Here is a 14,351-nt window from a genome sequence, read left to right as displayed (position 1 = left end):
TTCAGTAAGTTCTGGTTCCCACTTAAGTGGAGGGAGATAATTATCTTTTAGCGTTCCTTAACAGTTCATGTTCAGTTCATTGATGATAAATGTTCAATAAATTATTTTAAGTATGCATGGCATCACTGAGTAATTATATGGGGTTGTTATACATATATATTCTTTCCTTGTGATGGATCTTTGCTGGATTTAATCTTGGCTGATGGAAGTAATCAACAGCACGTGTACCTGAAGCCTCAAGAAGGAGAATTCTTCTGAATTCAGAAAATAAGTATTCCTTAAAATAATAGGTCAAAGTGCCTCAAAAAAAAAAAAAAAAAAAAAAACTAGTAATGGACATCTTTCATTAGAGGCTGTCTTTCACACCAAAAACTGAGTGTGCTTCCTGCCTCTATCATTTAGAAATGACACACAAAGTCTTCTTTCTGCCATTCAGTCCTTTCTCAATAGACATCTCCATTCAGTCTTCTATTCTACTCATCTACTATATAAGCCCTATTGTGCATGATAACCAGTCTTTGTTTCTTATCCCAAACATATTTATTCACTTCCTCTGACCATGTCCTATTGCCCTGCCTATCTACTGAAGCATGTCTTCATCATACCTCAACCTTTTCTCTGAGATGATACCTGATATCTCCCTGAATTCTCCTTTCCCTGAAACCCCAGAGCAACTTGTCTTTATCCTTACTTTTGCACTTATTTATATATTATTTTGTAGGGATGCTCAGCTGTTCTTTAATAGCAAGACTAAAACTTAAATATCTTTTGTCTCCTCCTCAACGCTCAAATCAGGGCAATATACATAACAGGCACAAACCAAATAGCGATCATATAAATTGATTAACAAGGATGCTGGCCTTAGATAACATAAAACTAGACAAGTATATATCTGAATTCCTCTATGTATTTTCTAGTCCTGCAAGTTATTTAGGAAGAATATAGCCCTATAAATGAACATTAATTTATTTTTCATATACACTTAATTGGATGCTGACTGCAGTGGAAACTTTTTACATGATCCTGGTACCTCCAGGAGAAGAGAACTTAATAAGTCATATTTGAATTTGTCCATGGGAATGGGGGAATCTAAAATAGATTTGTCAAGGGAAAATATTCAGCAGTGAAAAGAATAACATAAAAGCAGGTAGGTGTAGCTCAGGGCTTTGAGTGCCTGCTTCCCATGTATGACATCCTAGGTTCATTCCCTGGTACCTCAAAAAAAAAAAAAAAACCTAATACTCAATTCTACTATATTCAACCTTTTACTGATTCTTTTTTGTAAGATTTATTTATTTTATTTTATTTTTATTCCCTCCCTGCCCCCCCCCCCCCGTTGTCTGTTCTCTGTATCTATTTGCTGCATGTTCTTCTTTTGTCTGCTTCTGTTGTTGTCAGTGGCATGGGAATCTGTGTTTCTTTTTGTTGCGTCATCTTGTGTCAGCTCTCTGTGTGTGTGGTGCCATTCTTGGGCAGGCTGAACTTTCTTTCATGCTGGGCAGCTCTCCTTACGGGGCGCACTCCTTGTGCATGGGGCTCCCCTACGCGGGGACACCCCTGCGTGGCACGGCACTCTGTACACATCAGCACTGCACATGGGCCAGCTCCACATGGGTCAAGGAGGCCCAGGGTTTGAACCGCGGACCTCCCATGTGGTAGACAGACACCCTAACCACTGGGCCAAGTCGGCTTCCCTGATTCCTAACTGGCTATGGAAATATACCTTGGATTATAAACTATGTGTGGGTGCAACCTATATCTTCTAAATCAATAATAATCTCCCAAGTGCTTGGCTCATACTGGTTCTTCAAAAGAAGCTTAATTATTATTGTGATACATGTGGCAAAATTCTACTAGACTGCTGATTTAACATGATAGTTGAAGCAAAGTTTTACTTCTGATGGGGTATTGACCCATCCCTTGGAGACTTACAGTACTTATGAATTGCAGACAAAAATGAAAATTCACTTTAAGTATACTAGCCCCAGACTGAGTTCTATATTCCATATATCTTAGGAATATTTTAAAATCTATAATAATTTACAACTAATATAATGTTATAAAAAATTGATAAGCTTTACTAATTCCTGAGTCCTACCTATCTGATTCTTGTAGGTTGCTGCTAACTAAATGCTACATATAAACAGAGATTACTTCTATGTTCCCAGACATGAAAATTGCTGTCTGCCTTTTTAATGATAGTCCACTTCCACAGAACAGAAACATATGCGAAATTAATTTTGGTAGGGAGGATTTTAAGCTGTGTCTGACAATGAAAACCAACTGAAACTAAAAGCAAATGCATCAGACTGCAACCATGTATTCATTCTTAAAAAGAACCCCCTTTTTCGGTAGTCCATGAGACCTCTCACACAGTTCTTTCCTACATGTGTCAGGAAATATACAGAGCTCCATTCTCTCCAAGTCAACTTGAAATACAGAATAACAATGCCCTAGACATATTTTATTCATATACAGCAGTTTCTGTTTCAGCCGCAGAGTAACATGTGCCTCTCAGAAGACTATGGGGCAAAGTTCCAGTTAGAAAAATATTCAAAAAAGATTATGCCTAGTACAAATTCCATGTTTGTGGCTAAACCTCATGCTGAAACAGGAAGGCCATCAGCTAAGAGACCAATCAACATAAAATGAGAATAGACCCGTCTAGTTTTGGCATACCGGGAATGAAATTATGAGTGTGAACAGGATAGGCTTGCCAGGTGCTAGATGATGAAATGCTCTACCACAGTTTTTTAAACCTTTTCACCAAAGCTCATTTGACACATTCATTTGGAAGCAATATTTCTTTGAAATTCAAAGCTTTATTTTAAAAGTTGTACTTTCTACCCTATGGCATATACATATCTGACATATATAAAATTATCTTCTCTAAGTAGAATTGATACTTCAGGAAGACATTTAACTGGGCATTTTTAACTCTCCCATGGCAAAAACCACATACTCTTTTTGAGAAGTGCAAGCTTAAAAGGGCTATGAGGTCTTCCCAGAGCTAATGTAGCCCATTATTTTTAATAATCTCCGGGGGTTATTTTGTCAAAAAGTCAATAAAACCCCTAAGCAAGAAGTAAGAAGGTCCCTAGGGAAAGCATGGAAAATTACATGATCATGTGAAGAGAGACCCAGTAATCTTCAACAGTGGCTAAAATGAAGCATAAATTAAGACTAGATTCTAGTTTCAACACACTCTGTGGAAAATAAGCTACCAGAATCTCAGGATGCAAGGGAAGTGAAATAAGCCATGCACAGAGTTCTCACATAGGGTTTCACATTAGAGACCAGGAAGCCAGCGACGATCTCCATGATCCTTCTCAGGATTCTCTCCAGGCTGACCTAGGGAAGCTTCATAGTGTGTCGGAGAACACTGTCTCTGATAAGTTTTGCCGTTGATATACACCACAGATGGGCTTATTCACTTGTACATTTGTTCATTCAATATGCTTAAGATCTCGAGCATCAAAGATTATTGGTTTCCCTTTTCAGCTCAAGGAAAACAACCAAAAAAAATCTGTTTTTTTAAAGATTTATTTTTTATTTTATTTCTCTCCCCTTCCCCCCTCACTTGTCTGTTTTCTGTGTCCATTCACTGTGTGTTCTTTTGTGTCCGCTTACATTCTTGCCAGTGGCACCAGGAATCTGTGTCTCTTTTTTGTTGCATGTGTGCAGCGCCACTCCTGGGCAGGCTGCAATTTTTTTGCACAGAGTGGCTCTCCTTGTGGGGTGCACTCCTTGTTCGTGGGGCTCCCCTACACAAGGGACACCCCTGTGTGGAACAGCACTCCTTGCATTAGCACTGCGCGTGGGCAATGACCAGGAGGCCCTGGGTTTGAACCCTGGACTTCTCAAGTGGTAGGCAGATGCTCTATCAGTTGAGCCAAATCCGCTTCCCTCTCTCAGTGTGTTTAAATCTCCATGGAACTCACATTCTCTAAAATAAGTACACTAAATGGTGCCAAAGTCATTCATGGATTTTCCCCTTCTCAGGGAATGGCTAAGGTCACAGGAATCATCTGACTCTTGTAGAGTTTTGAGCCAAAGAATATGACACTAGCTCTACCCACTTGGACTGAAACCAAGAGAAAAATGGGACTTTAGGGGGCGTCTCCCTCCATTTCCCCTTCTTTGTTCATTTCATTACTCGTTTGCACCTTTAGAAGTAGCAGGAAAAAAATAAGAAAGGATGAAATCAAATCTGTCTGCCTGAGTACTAAGATCTTACATAGTTTAGTAGTAAATATATTGGGAAATGCTTCCTACAATTATGTTTGAAATTATCTGTGAAATTAATTTATCATGCTTTCCCAAGGCTAATAGTTTTTCTGCAAAGTTTTTTTATATCAACCAGAGAAGACTATAACTCAAATATATGGAACTTAGTCTTCTGCATTTTGGGTCCAAGTCTGTGAATCTGAACAGTCATAGTTGCTTCCTACTCTTTAGTTTCAGGGATAAGGGGTTACCCTATATATCATATTTTCTAGTCTTGTTAAAAAGAGGAGTCTCTTCCTTGGAAAGACAGAGAATATGTAGAGTCCCACCATGAACAATTTTTTCATGATTTCAAACAACAATGACCATTGATGCAGGTTATTTTACCTCTTCATAATCACCTTAGTTTTAAACAAAAATTTTAAATGATCAATCCAATCATTCCATTTCCTTCTTTTCTTTGTTTTCTGTCCACAAGTCTACAATCTGCTTTGAAATGATCAGCTCAGTAGAAAGATTATATTTGTTTCTAGATATATAGATTCAGTTTACTTTATGCATTACTAATTTGGTGAGACTGCAACAGCTGCATCATTATACACATACTTATCTTATTTAATATAACCTTTCCAAAAAGCAGGTTTTACTCAATTTTATTACAGTCAGAAAGTACTATTATATAGTCTTTATTCACTACAGAAACTATTAAATTAAACCTACTCAATAAATACTCCACTTCCATGACAAAGCATTTTTAGGCAAATTCTTCTCATATCAATCAAAACATCTTATTACAAATTTTCTGGAGATTCCATTATGTTAGAGCTATTGTGCTCTTCTCTATGACTTGTATGTGATTCTTAAAAAGATCTCTTCTTTGGTTGTGGTATGGTAAAGGGCTCAATGACAAATTTTGGAATGTGGATGAATAATGTTTCTTTGAAAATACCATCTTTGATTCTCTTGTATTCTGCTATTTTGTCCATTTGAAGACTATATTTTAAGGGGACTAAAGCAAAATTTTCCAAATAGTGAATTTGAAGGGAAACTTGTAGCAGCTGCAGTAAGAAGAGTTTTAGAACAGAAACACTTGGTGACTGTAATTTCTTCCCCAATACATCATATATGTTATATTCATCTTTAATGATACAGCTTTCTAAATGTATATGAAGGATGATAAATTAGCATGCAATGTTAATAACCAGACTTTGGGGAGTGAAAAATATTCACTTTATTAATTGCTAAAATCAAAAGAATGTCAAGTTGTAAATTGGTTGGAGTACAATTTAAATGTCTTTAAATGAAAAATAAAAACAAAATACATAGAGTTTTATAATCTGAATAACCTTATTGATTTTCTTCTATCACTAAAAAAAAATAGGTACAAATAAATTCTCCTAATATAAGCAGCTCCAAGAAAGAAAGAACCTGAAATAATGTGAAAGCACAAATAATTCAAACCTGTAAAAAAAAACCAAAAAACCTCAAACATGCATTTTTTAGAAAATGATGGCATATGTGTCTCACACTCTGAAATGAATAGCACTAGTACTTACTATATATGAAAAACTTTTACTGAAAAATTACATAAAAGATAAATCATTTTACTCTATTTCAAAATTTCTTTATATCAAAAGAAGATGAAATTTAAATAATTTTGTACACTGCCACAGAAAACTCAAATAGACTAGACTTGTATAATTACAAAGAATCAGGGCCAAAGGACTCGTTCAGAATAGAGCAGGATTTGTTCAAGACTTGTTTCAGAATATCCAATACATTTGCCTTCATGAATCAAACTTGCTGTTTCAAGAAGAGCTTCAGGATACCTCAACAGTAAAGTAAATTGTTATTATCTATCTATCTCTCTTTCCACAGTCCTGGGCCATGAATAAGTCAGGGATATCTACTGTGACAGTTTGTCTTGTTGGGCTTTCCTCATCCCTGGAAAATGCCAGTCATCCTTTTCTCAATGATTTTGTTGGTGTACATATTGACTTTGACTGGCAATATGGCCATCATTTGTGCAGTGAAGTGGGACCACTGATTCCATATTCCTATATATATTGTACATGCTCTTGGCCAATTTCTCCTTCCTAGAGATCTTGTATGTGACCTGCACTGTCCCCAACATGCTGGTCAATTTTCTTTCCAAAGCCAAGACCATCTCCTTCTGTGGCTGCTTCACTCAGTTCTACTTCTTTTCCCTGGGTACAACTGAATGCTTCTACCTCTGTGTAATGGCATACGATCGGTGCCTAGCTATCTGTCACCCCCTGCACTATTTCTTCATCATGACTAGGCAGCTCTGTGGAATTCTGGTATCACTTTGTTGGCTCATTGGTTTCCTTGGACATTCAGTTCCCATTTTTTTCATTTCCCAACTACCCTTCTGCAGTCCCAACATCACTGATCACTTCATGTGTGATGTGGATCCACTGATGACCCCACCCTGTGCTTCCACACTCATCATAGAGCATGTATTCCATTTTGTGAGGTCTTTTATCATCATTCTCACCATTTTGTATATCCTTGGGCCTTATATCCTGGTGCTCAGAGCTGTGCATCAAGTACCTTCATCAGCTGGTCAGAGAAAGCCCTTCTCTACCTGTGGATCCCACTTAGTTGTGGTGTCTCTGTTCTATGGAGCCATCATGGTGATGTATGTGAGCCCCACATCTGGCAATTCAGTTGCTATGCAGAAAATCATCACACTGATATACTCTGTAGTGACACCAGGCTTAAACCCCCTCATCTATAGCCTACACAACAAGGACATGAAATATGCTCTTCATCATGTCCTTTGTGGAGTGAGAATTATTCAGTACTTATGAATAGGTTGTCTATAAATGAATTACTCTATATTTTTCCATGAATGGGAAAATAATCCCTTCTTTCAATCAAAACTGACTCAACTTTATTCATAATGATCACAGTTCTTTTTATCCATGGTTGGATTTTTATATTTTATTTTTGGTTTGTTTATAATTACCTGTATCATAAGAGTGTGAGTGAGGGAAGTGGATGTGGCTTAAGTGATCGAGCTCCCGCCTACCACATAGGAGTTCCCTGGTTTGGTTCACAGTGCCTCCTAAGGAAGACAGCAAGCTGGCACAACAGATGGGTGTGGCAAGCTGACACAACAAGAGGCAAGAAGAAAAAACATAATGAGAGACACAACAAAGCAGGGAGCAGAGTTTCCCAGTGCCTCATAAAGAAGACAACAAGCTGATATGACTGGAAAGCAGCAAGTTGACACAAGAAGATGACACAACAAGAGACACATGAAGAAAAACATAATGTGAGACACAACAAAGCAGGGAGCAGAGGTGGCTCAAGGGATGAGGTACCTCCCTCCCACATCAGAGGTCCCACGTTCAGTTCCTGGTGCCTCCTAAAGAAACAAGGCAGATGAACAGTATACACAGCAAGTGCAAACAACAAGGGGGTGAGAGAAATAAATAAGTAAAATAAATCTTTTTTTTTTTTAATTAAAAATAAGAGTGAGAAGGGCATACAGAGGTTCCAAGAATGGCAGATTTGGTAGTAAACTGTAGTTCTATTCTGTTTGAAGGGCTGGGCCTCCTAAACCCTCATCACATCACCATCTTCCACTACAATGTCAATCTCCCTCACGTCCCAGAGGTCCCTCATCTGGCCAGGCTGCCAATGAAGAATTTAGCCCCTAACACTTTTTATAATGTCCAGCGGATCTATCAAGGACATATTAATACCAAGGGCTTCCCCACTGGATGGAGTTCTCATTGTTATCAATCGTTTCCTGTTGCAATGGGACCTTCTAAGTGTAAAAACAGCTTCACCTCATCTGCACCAAGCCATCAGTCCTTTTGTGCAAAGCAAAACTAGTCAAGCAACTTATCTTTTTTTTTATTCTCTTCTAGTTTCAGAAATGTGTTTCTATGGAAAAAAGATAGACCTCCAATACATAGTAAAAATAACTCTTAAAATTCTTAGTATTTACTTCTACGAGGTTTTTACTTTTTCAAGTGAATCTCTGTCCACACAACTTTGGAAAGTTGAATCAAATTGGCTGTTTGCTTACATGATATTCTATAGTTTTTTGAAAAAAGATTTAACAACATACCTGTTGTCCTAGATTTCAGACAGAAACCCCAAACATTAATGATGAACATACAGTGGAAGCCAATTTCACAATCTTAGCTCACCATTCTTATCAGCAATTTACACGGGGAGGCTAGAAGTTTGATGAAGACCATTGGTGAGAATCTCTAGTTAGAGTTGTTAGTGTGAGATTCCCCTAAACAAAGTAAGAGGTGCATCAAGAGAACCACTCAGAGGACTTATCCTTATTCCCCTGAAGTATAAGGGACACCAGGACTATCCCTGACTCACATCTGGAAAGAAAAAAAAAAACATGTAAAGGTTGTGGAGGAGCTGTCCTTGAGAGTAGAGTGGGAGAGAGGCACTATAATGAGAGCATACTGAATTCTCATTAATAATAGAGAAAATATAGAATATCCACATTTGGCCTAGTTAGAACCCATGGAAGGTAACCAACTTAAGCCAACTCCAAAGTACTACCTGGAGAAAATAAGGCAGCTGCAAAAGAGAGTCTGTGTGGAGTGGGTCACCAGAATCGAGGGGTAAGGAGAAAGTAGTCAGTAACCAGTCAGTGATGCCTGGTTCACATCAGTGAACTGCAGTTGGTAAAGTCCTCACACACACACATACACACACACACGCACACACACTAAAGCTCTCTGTGAGAGAAAAATCAACATTCAGCCTTTTGCCATATCAGGAAAGCAATAATACTTGATTATATCTATACCAATCAAGGAAGAGCCTTTCTGACCTTAACTTCTCTCCTGCCTCATACCTAGAGCAATCAGAGGCAGCCTAGTGATTCCTAGTGGAAAAGAAGGAGTGGAAGGGCAGGTAGGAAGAAGCAGATCAAGCCTGAGTGAGTCAAACCCAGTCATTTTAATTTGGGTTAAAAAAAATTTTTTTTAATTTTGGTTATAGACTATGCTGGACTTTCTAACATCTTCATAAGGAGACCAGGTAGTAATACAAAGCATAATCAGAAAAGCTATCATAACCCAAGATTTTATCCAGAGGTGGAGACAAATAGGACACCAGAAAGTGTTTGAAGTAGGCATGGTGAGAAAAAATTAACTTTCCTTCTGTTTGCACCCTACAAATCCAAATCATCCAAAAAATAGTTACAGACACAAATGTTTAACCATTGCTGTAGCCTAAGAAAGGAAGAAAACCTTTACCTGGAAAAACCAAGAGGTGCCTCCTTGGGAGTCCCCTTGGGCAACTGGAGAATACTACACTTCAGAGTGGGTAGAAGGACCTAGAAAATGTGGGACAAAAGAAACAGAACTGCTTAGGAAGATCCTGAAGACAAGCTTGAACTATTCATCTAAGTTTTACCTTAGGTAAATCCTTAATTAAGTCATTCAACTAAGCACAACTGAAAGGACAGGAAGTACTTTGTACAAAACTCTGTAACTCACAAGTATCCTTGTACTACAATTTATTCAAACTGAAATGCATTTTCACCTATCAATACCTATTCTTCATTAGATTCAACTCAGGGAAGCAGTGTGGCTCAACTGATAAAGCATCTACCTACCATATGGATGGTCCAGTGTTTGATACCCAGGGCCTCCTGACCTGTGTGGTGAGCTGCCCAGATGCAATGCTGATGCATACAAGGAGTGCACTGCCACACAGAGGTGTCCCCCACGTAGGGGTACCCCATGCACAAGGAGTGCACCCCACAAGGAGAGCCGCCCAACATGACAAAAGCACAGTCCGCCCAGGAGTGGCACCACACACATGGAGAGGTGAAGCAGCAAGGTGACACAACAAAAAGAGACACAGATTCCCGGTGCCACTGACAAGAATGTGAGTGGACACAGAATACACAGTGAATGGACACAGAGAACAGACAATGGGGGAGAAGGGGAAATAAATAAATAAAATAAATCTTAAAAAAAAAAAGATTCAACTTAGACATTGCTTACACCTGAAAGCCCCCCTAATATACTCAGACTGGACTAGGTGTCTCTCCTTAACGCATCTACAATACACCAGGTGCATATTCCAAATCACTGTACTTATAGACTCTTTAAGGTGGGTCTATTAAGTGTCCATGTCTCTTCTTCCAAACAATGAGCCCTTTGAGGACAGAGACAGTATTTTATCTCATTATCTCCAGAAACTAGCCTGAATCTGATGCATAGTAAACAAATGGAAAAAGAACAATTAGTAGAATTGGATGAATGAGTTAGTTCTTGAATTAACTCTCACTAGATTTAAATATATTTTAGTCACAAAACCTATTAAACGATAGTTTAGTTTTTTTCAGGAAACATGTTTTTAACCTACATTTTATATGTACTTTATAACAAAAGTAATATATGCTTTTTATAAAATTGAAAATAGAGAAAAGTATAAAGCTAAAGGTAAAAAATTCCCACTGTCCCTCTCTGTGATCTCACTTCTCACAAGTAAAGTTTCTTAGCAATCTAAATTTGTATGCATATACAAGCATGTAAATGCATACACATATGTTTTACTTTTGTTAAATTGATTGTAGACTATTCTGTAGCTTTATTTATTCTCTTAAAATTATGTGGACTTCTTTCCAGGTCAATACAAATAGATGTACCTCATTCTTTTTCCTGTTGCACGACTGTACCATAACTTATTTAGGTATTCCCCTATTGCTATACACACGTTTTAAAGTACTTTCTTCTCACAGAGATTCAAGGTATTTTTTTAACTACTAAGAAAGGTCTTGTTAAGACAACAACAAATACATCACAAATGCTTTTAAAATTTTTGAAATATCCTATACATAAAGAAAAGTCTGAGAAGCGGATTTGGCTCAACTGATAGAGCATCTGTCTACCATAAACAAGGTCCAGGGCACAAACTCAGGGCCTCCTGACCCATGTGGTGACCTGGCCCACACACAGTGCTGATGTGCACAAGGTGTGCTGTGCCATAGAGGGGTGTTCCCCACGTAGGGGAGCCCCATGCACCAGGAGTGTTCCCTGCAAGGAGAGCCACCTCGTGTGGGAAAAAAAAGCACAGCCTGCCAGGAGTGGCACTGCACACACAGAGAGCTGGTGTAGCAAGATGATGCAACAAAAAGAGACACAGAATCCCTGTGCTGCTGACAAGAATGCAAGCAGACACAGAAGAACACACAGCAAATAGAAACAGAGAACAGACAACAGGGGGTGGGGGGAAGGAGAAGGGGAGAGAAAAAAAAAAAGAAATCTATATATAATATATATGTAAATTTAACAAAAATAATTTTTTTTTAATTCCTGTATCCTTCTTTACTCAAGAAGAAAAATATGGAATGTTATCAACACTTCAGAAGCTCTCAGTGAGTATGTTCCCAACTAATCCCTCTCCCTGTGCCCCAGAGTGTTAACTTTTGTGTTAATTATTTCCTTGTTTTTGTTCAATTTTACCACTTAAGTATGTATCTCTTTTTAAAAATTATATTAACATGTTATGTCTGAATTTAAAAGCTGAGTAGCAAGTAGATATCTCATTACATAAGAATAAGGAAAGGAGAATACTACCACTATTAAAGGTTCCTAAGAGAAGATAGCTAAACAAAGTCTCTGAAGCATGGTCTACTTCAGCTTTAGTCCAGGCAAGCCATGTACAGATAAGAATCTGGAATATATTTACTTGAGCACTCTGGTCTCAATTTAAAAGGATGGTTCAATGGCAGCTGTATTTGGAAATGGCTGTATTGAATTTTCTGTGTTCCACATTCCATGTTGTCTTAGTTGTTCATTTATTCCCTTATTTTAGTGAGACACACCTTCTAGGAGCTTCTTGAGAATGGGTACCTGAGAGGTAAATTTTTCAAGATCTTGAATGTCTGAAATGTCTTTATTCTACCCTCACAATCAGTCTGAGCTGGTCATAGAACTCAAGATTGGAAACCATTTTCCATCAGAATTTAAAGGCATTGTTCCATTATCTTTTTGCTTCCATTGTCACCCTTCAGAATTCCAAAGCCACTCTGATTCCTAATTCTCTGAATATGGCCAATGTCTTATCTTAAAATAATAAAGAATAATCCCTTTCAACCATTAATTCCTTTGTCTATCCAAGAGCTGCAGCTAGGAATTAGAACCAATTAAACCAAATAATTCAGAAGCGAATGCCACACAATAATTTTTCTCCTGGAAAAATTTCTTCTATATGAAATTCCTTGACTCAAAAGAGCTAGAGTCCTGACCTCTCTGACTCATCACTGCCTAAAAATTTTTAACTGCTAAAATAAAAAATCCTTGAGTTTTTCAGTTCCCCTTTTGTTCAGAAGCAGAGTCTGCCCACCTTATATTAAATATATGTAAATGTCTAAATGATAAAAGGACATAAACATAAGTTAGCATTAACATACAAGTAGAATCATAATGCTCTGGTGCTCTTTATTCTAAATAACTTTTTAATTTATTTAAATAACTTTATTCTATTAACTTTTATGATTGATCGATACCAGTCACCTGTCTTTAATAACCTTCGCTAGTCACTGAATCAGGCCATCCCCTGTCCTGTATGAGACTTACTACTCAAAGTGTGGACTGTGAGATAGCAGCTGCAGCATTGTGAGGAATCTAGTTATAAGTCCAGAATTGCAGATAATGGTCCAGAGCTGCCATATCAGAATCTGTGGTTTTAGCAAGATTTACCAGGTGATTCATATATACATTAAAGTTTGAGGCACACTGGTCTCTTGAGGAGCTGTAAAAAAAATTACTGATGCCTGGTCCTAACCCAGAGATTCTGATTTAATTTTTCTTTTTTAAACTTTGAATATCAGATGTTTTCAACATTCTCCACTTCTAACACATAGACAAGGTTGAAAACCATTAGCCTATTCCATTGCTAGTCATTGTGGTTCTGTGAACAAGCAATGTCAACATCGACTGAGAGCTTGTTAGAAAATCAGACTCTCAAGTCCCACTGCAGACCTACTGTCTCAGACTCTACATTTTAACAAGATGACCAGGTGATTTATATGCACATAAAATTTTGAGAGCCACTGGCCTAGACTCTCTTTGAATATCCATATCATTTATAAGCTGCCCCAACAACCATCAGTAAAGATTTTCTCCTTACTCATCATTGTCACCCTTCCCTAGAGGTCATGTTTTAGAGAAGTGGACTAAGACAAAGAAACCCCAAATTTTCAGAAGACAAACAAAGGACAAAGGATATAATATTGAAGCTAAGTCTCCTCTCATATTAGCACTGGCTTCAAATTCCCTACTTTTAGAGAATGAACTCAGAGATGAAACTGGCAATTCGACGAAATTAGACAATTAAATGGTTTCTGTATATAGACAATCTTGGAATTCCTTCCACAGCAATTCATTATTCATTATCAGGTCACTCAAGGCAGTTTCCACTGAGTACCAATCACCTGGTCATTTCATTGGAAAATTCCAGGAAAATTTAGTGGAATAACCAACATAGTATAGTTTCCTTCTTCTCCATATTGTAGCATTACTTTTAAGCAAGAGAGGAAAGATTTGTTCACAAATGGATCTGTTTCAGTGTTAGCATCATGGACAAAGCTATCATTTATGTCACTGATTCCCAGAGAAATGATTCCTTATATAATGGAATGTAATCTTTCTGCATTAGAAAGACTCCTGATATTTACTTTGTATTTCCCCCAGCTTCTCTGTTTCCTTAACTCTATCACACCCTGGGAGCTAATTCACTAAAATCTGGGTGAGCCCCAAGGGTTGGAAAGAGGTTGCACTCCAGGGGAAATTTGGGGGAGCCATTAAAACCACTCGGAGAAAAACATAGGGCTTTACAGTAATCCCTGAGAGGAAACAGATTTAAAACTGCTTCATATGGTAAGGATCTCAGCAATCTCCTAGAAAACAAGCCTCTGGAGTCTCCAGAAATGAAGGAGCTGCAATAAACTATATACAACATCCTCACCTGGGGTTCTCCTCGTCAGAGCCAGTGAAGAGAAGATGCTTGATGCTGAGCTCATATTCAACTCCACCGTGCCCACCCCTCTCTCCAAGCTGTGCCAGGAAAGCCATTGTGTGTAAGACAAAAGAACCGATGGT

At 38.0% G+C, this 14,351-nt stretch overlaps 1 pseudogene; it reads left to right on the top strand.

Moving 5' to 3' along the window:
- The first annotated feature begins 6,114 nt into the window (after window positions 1-6,114).
- Window positions 6,115-7,061, top strand: LOC101444776 (olfactory receptor 11H7-like; annotated as a pseudogene).
- The last annotated feature ends 7,290 nt before the right edge of the window (window positions 7,062-14,351 follow it).

The sequence above is a fragment of the Dasypus novemcinctus genome, chromosome 3, assembly GCF_030445035.2.
Source record: "Dasypus novemcinctus isolate mDasNov1 chromosome 3, mDasNov1.1.hap2, whole genome shotgun sequence".
NCBI lineage: Eukaryota > Metazoa > Chordata > Mammalia > Cingulata > Dasypodidae > Dasypus > Dasypus novemcinctus.
Note: the sequence above shows the minus strand (reverse complement) of the source record. Positions and strands in the feature narration are given on the sequence as shown.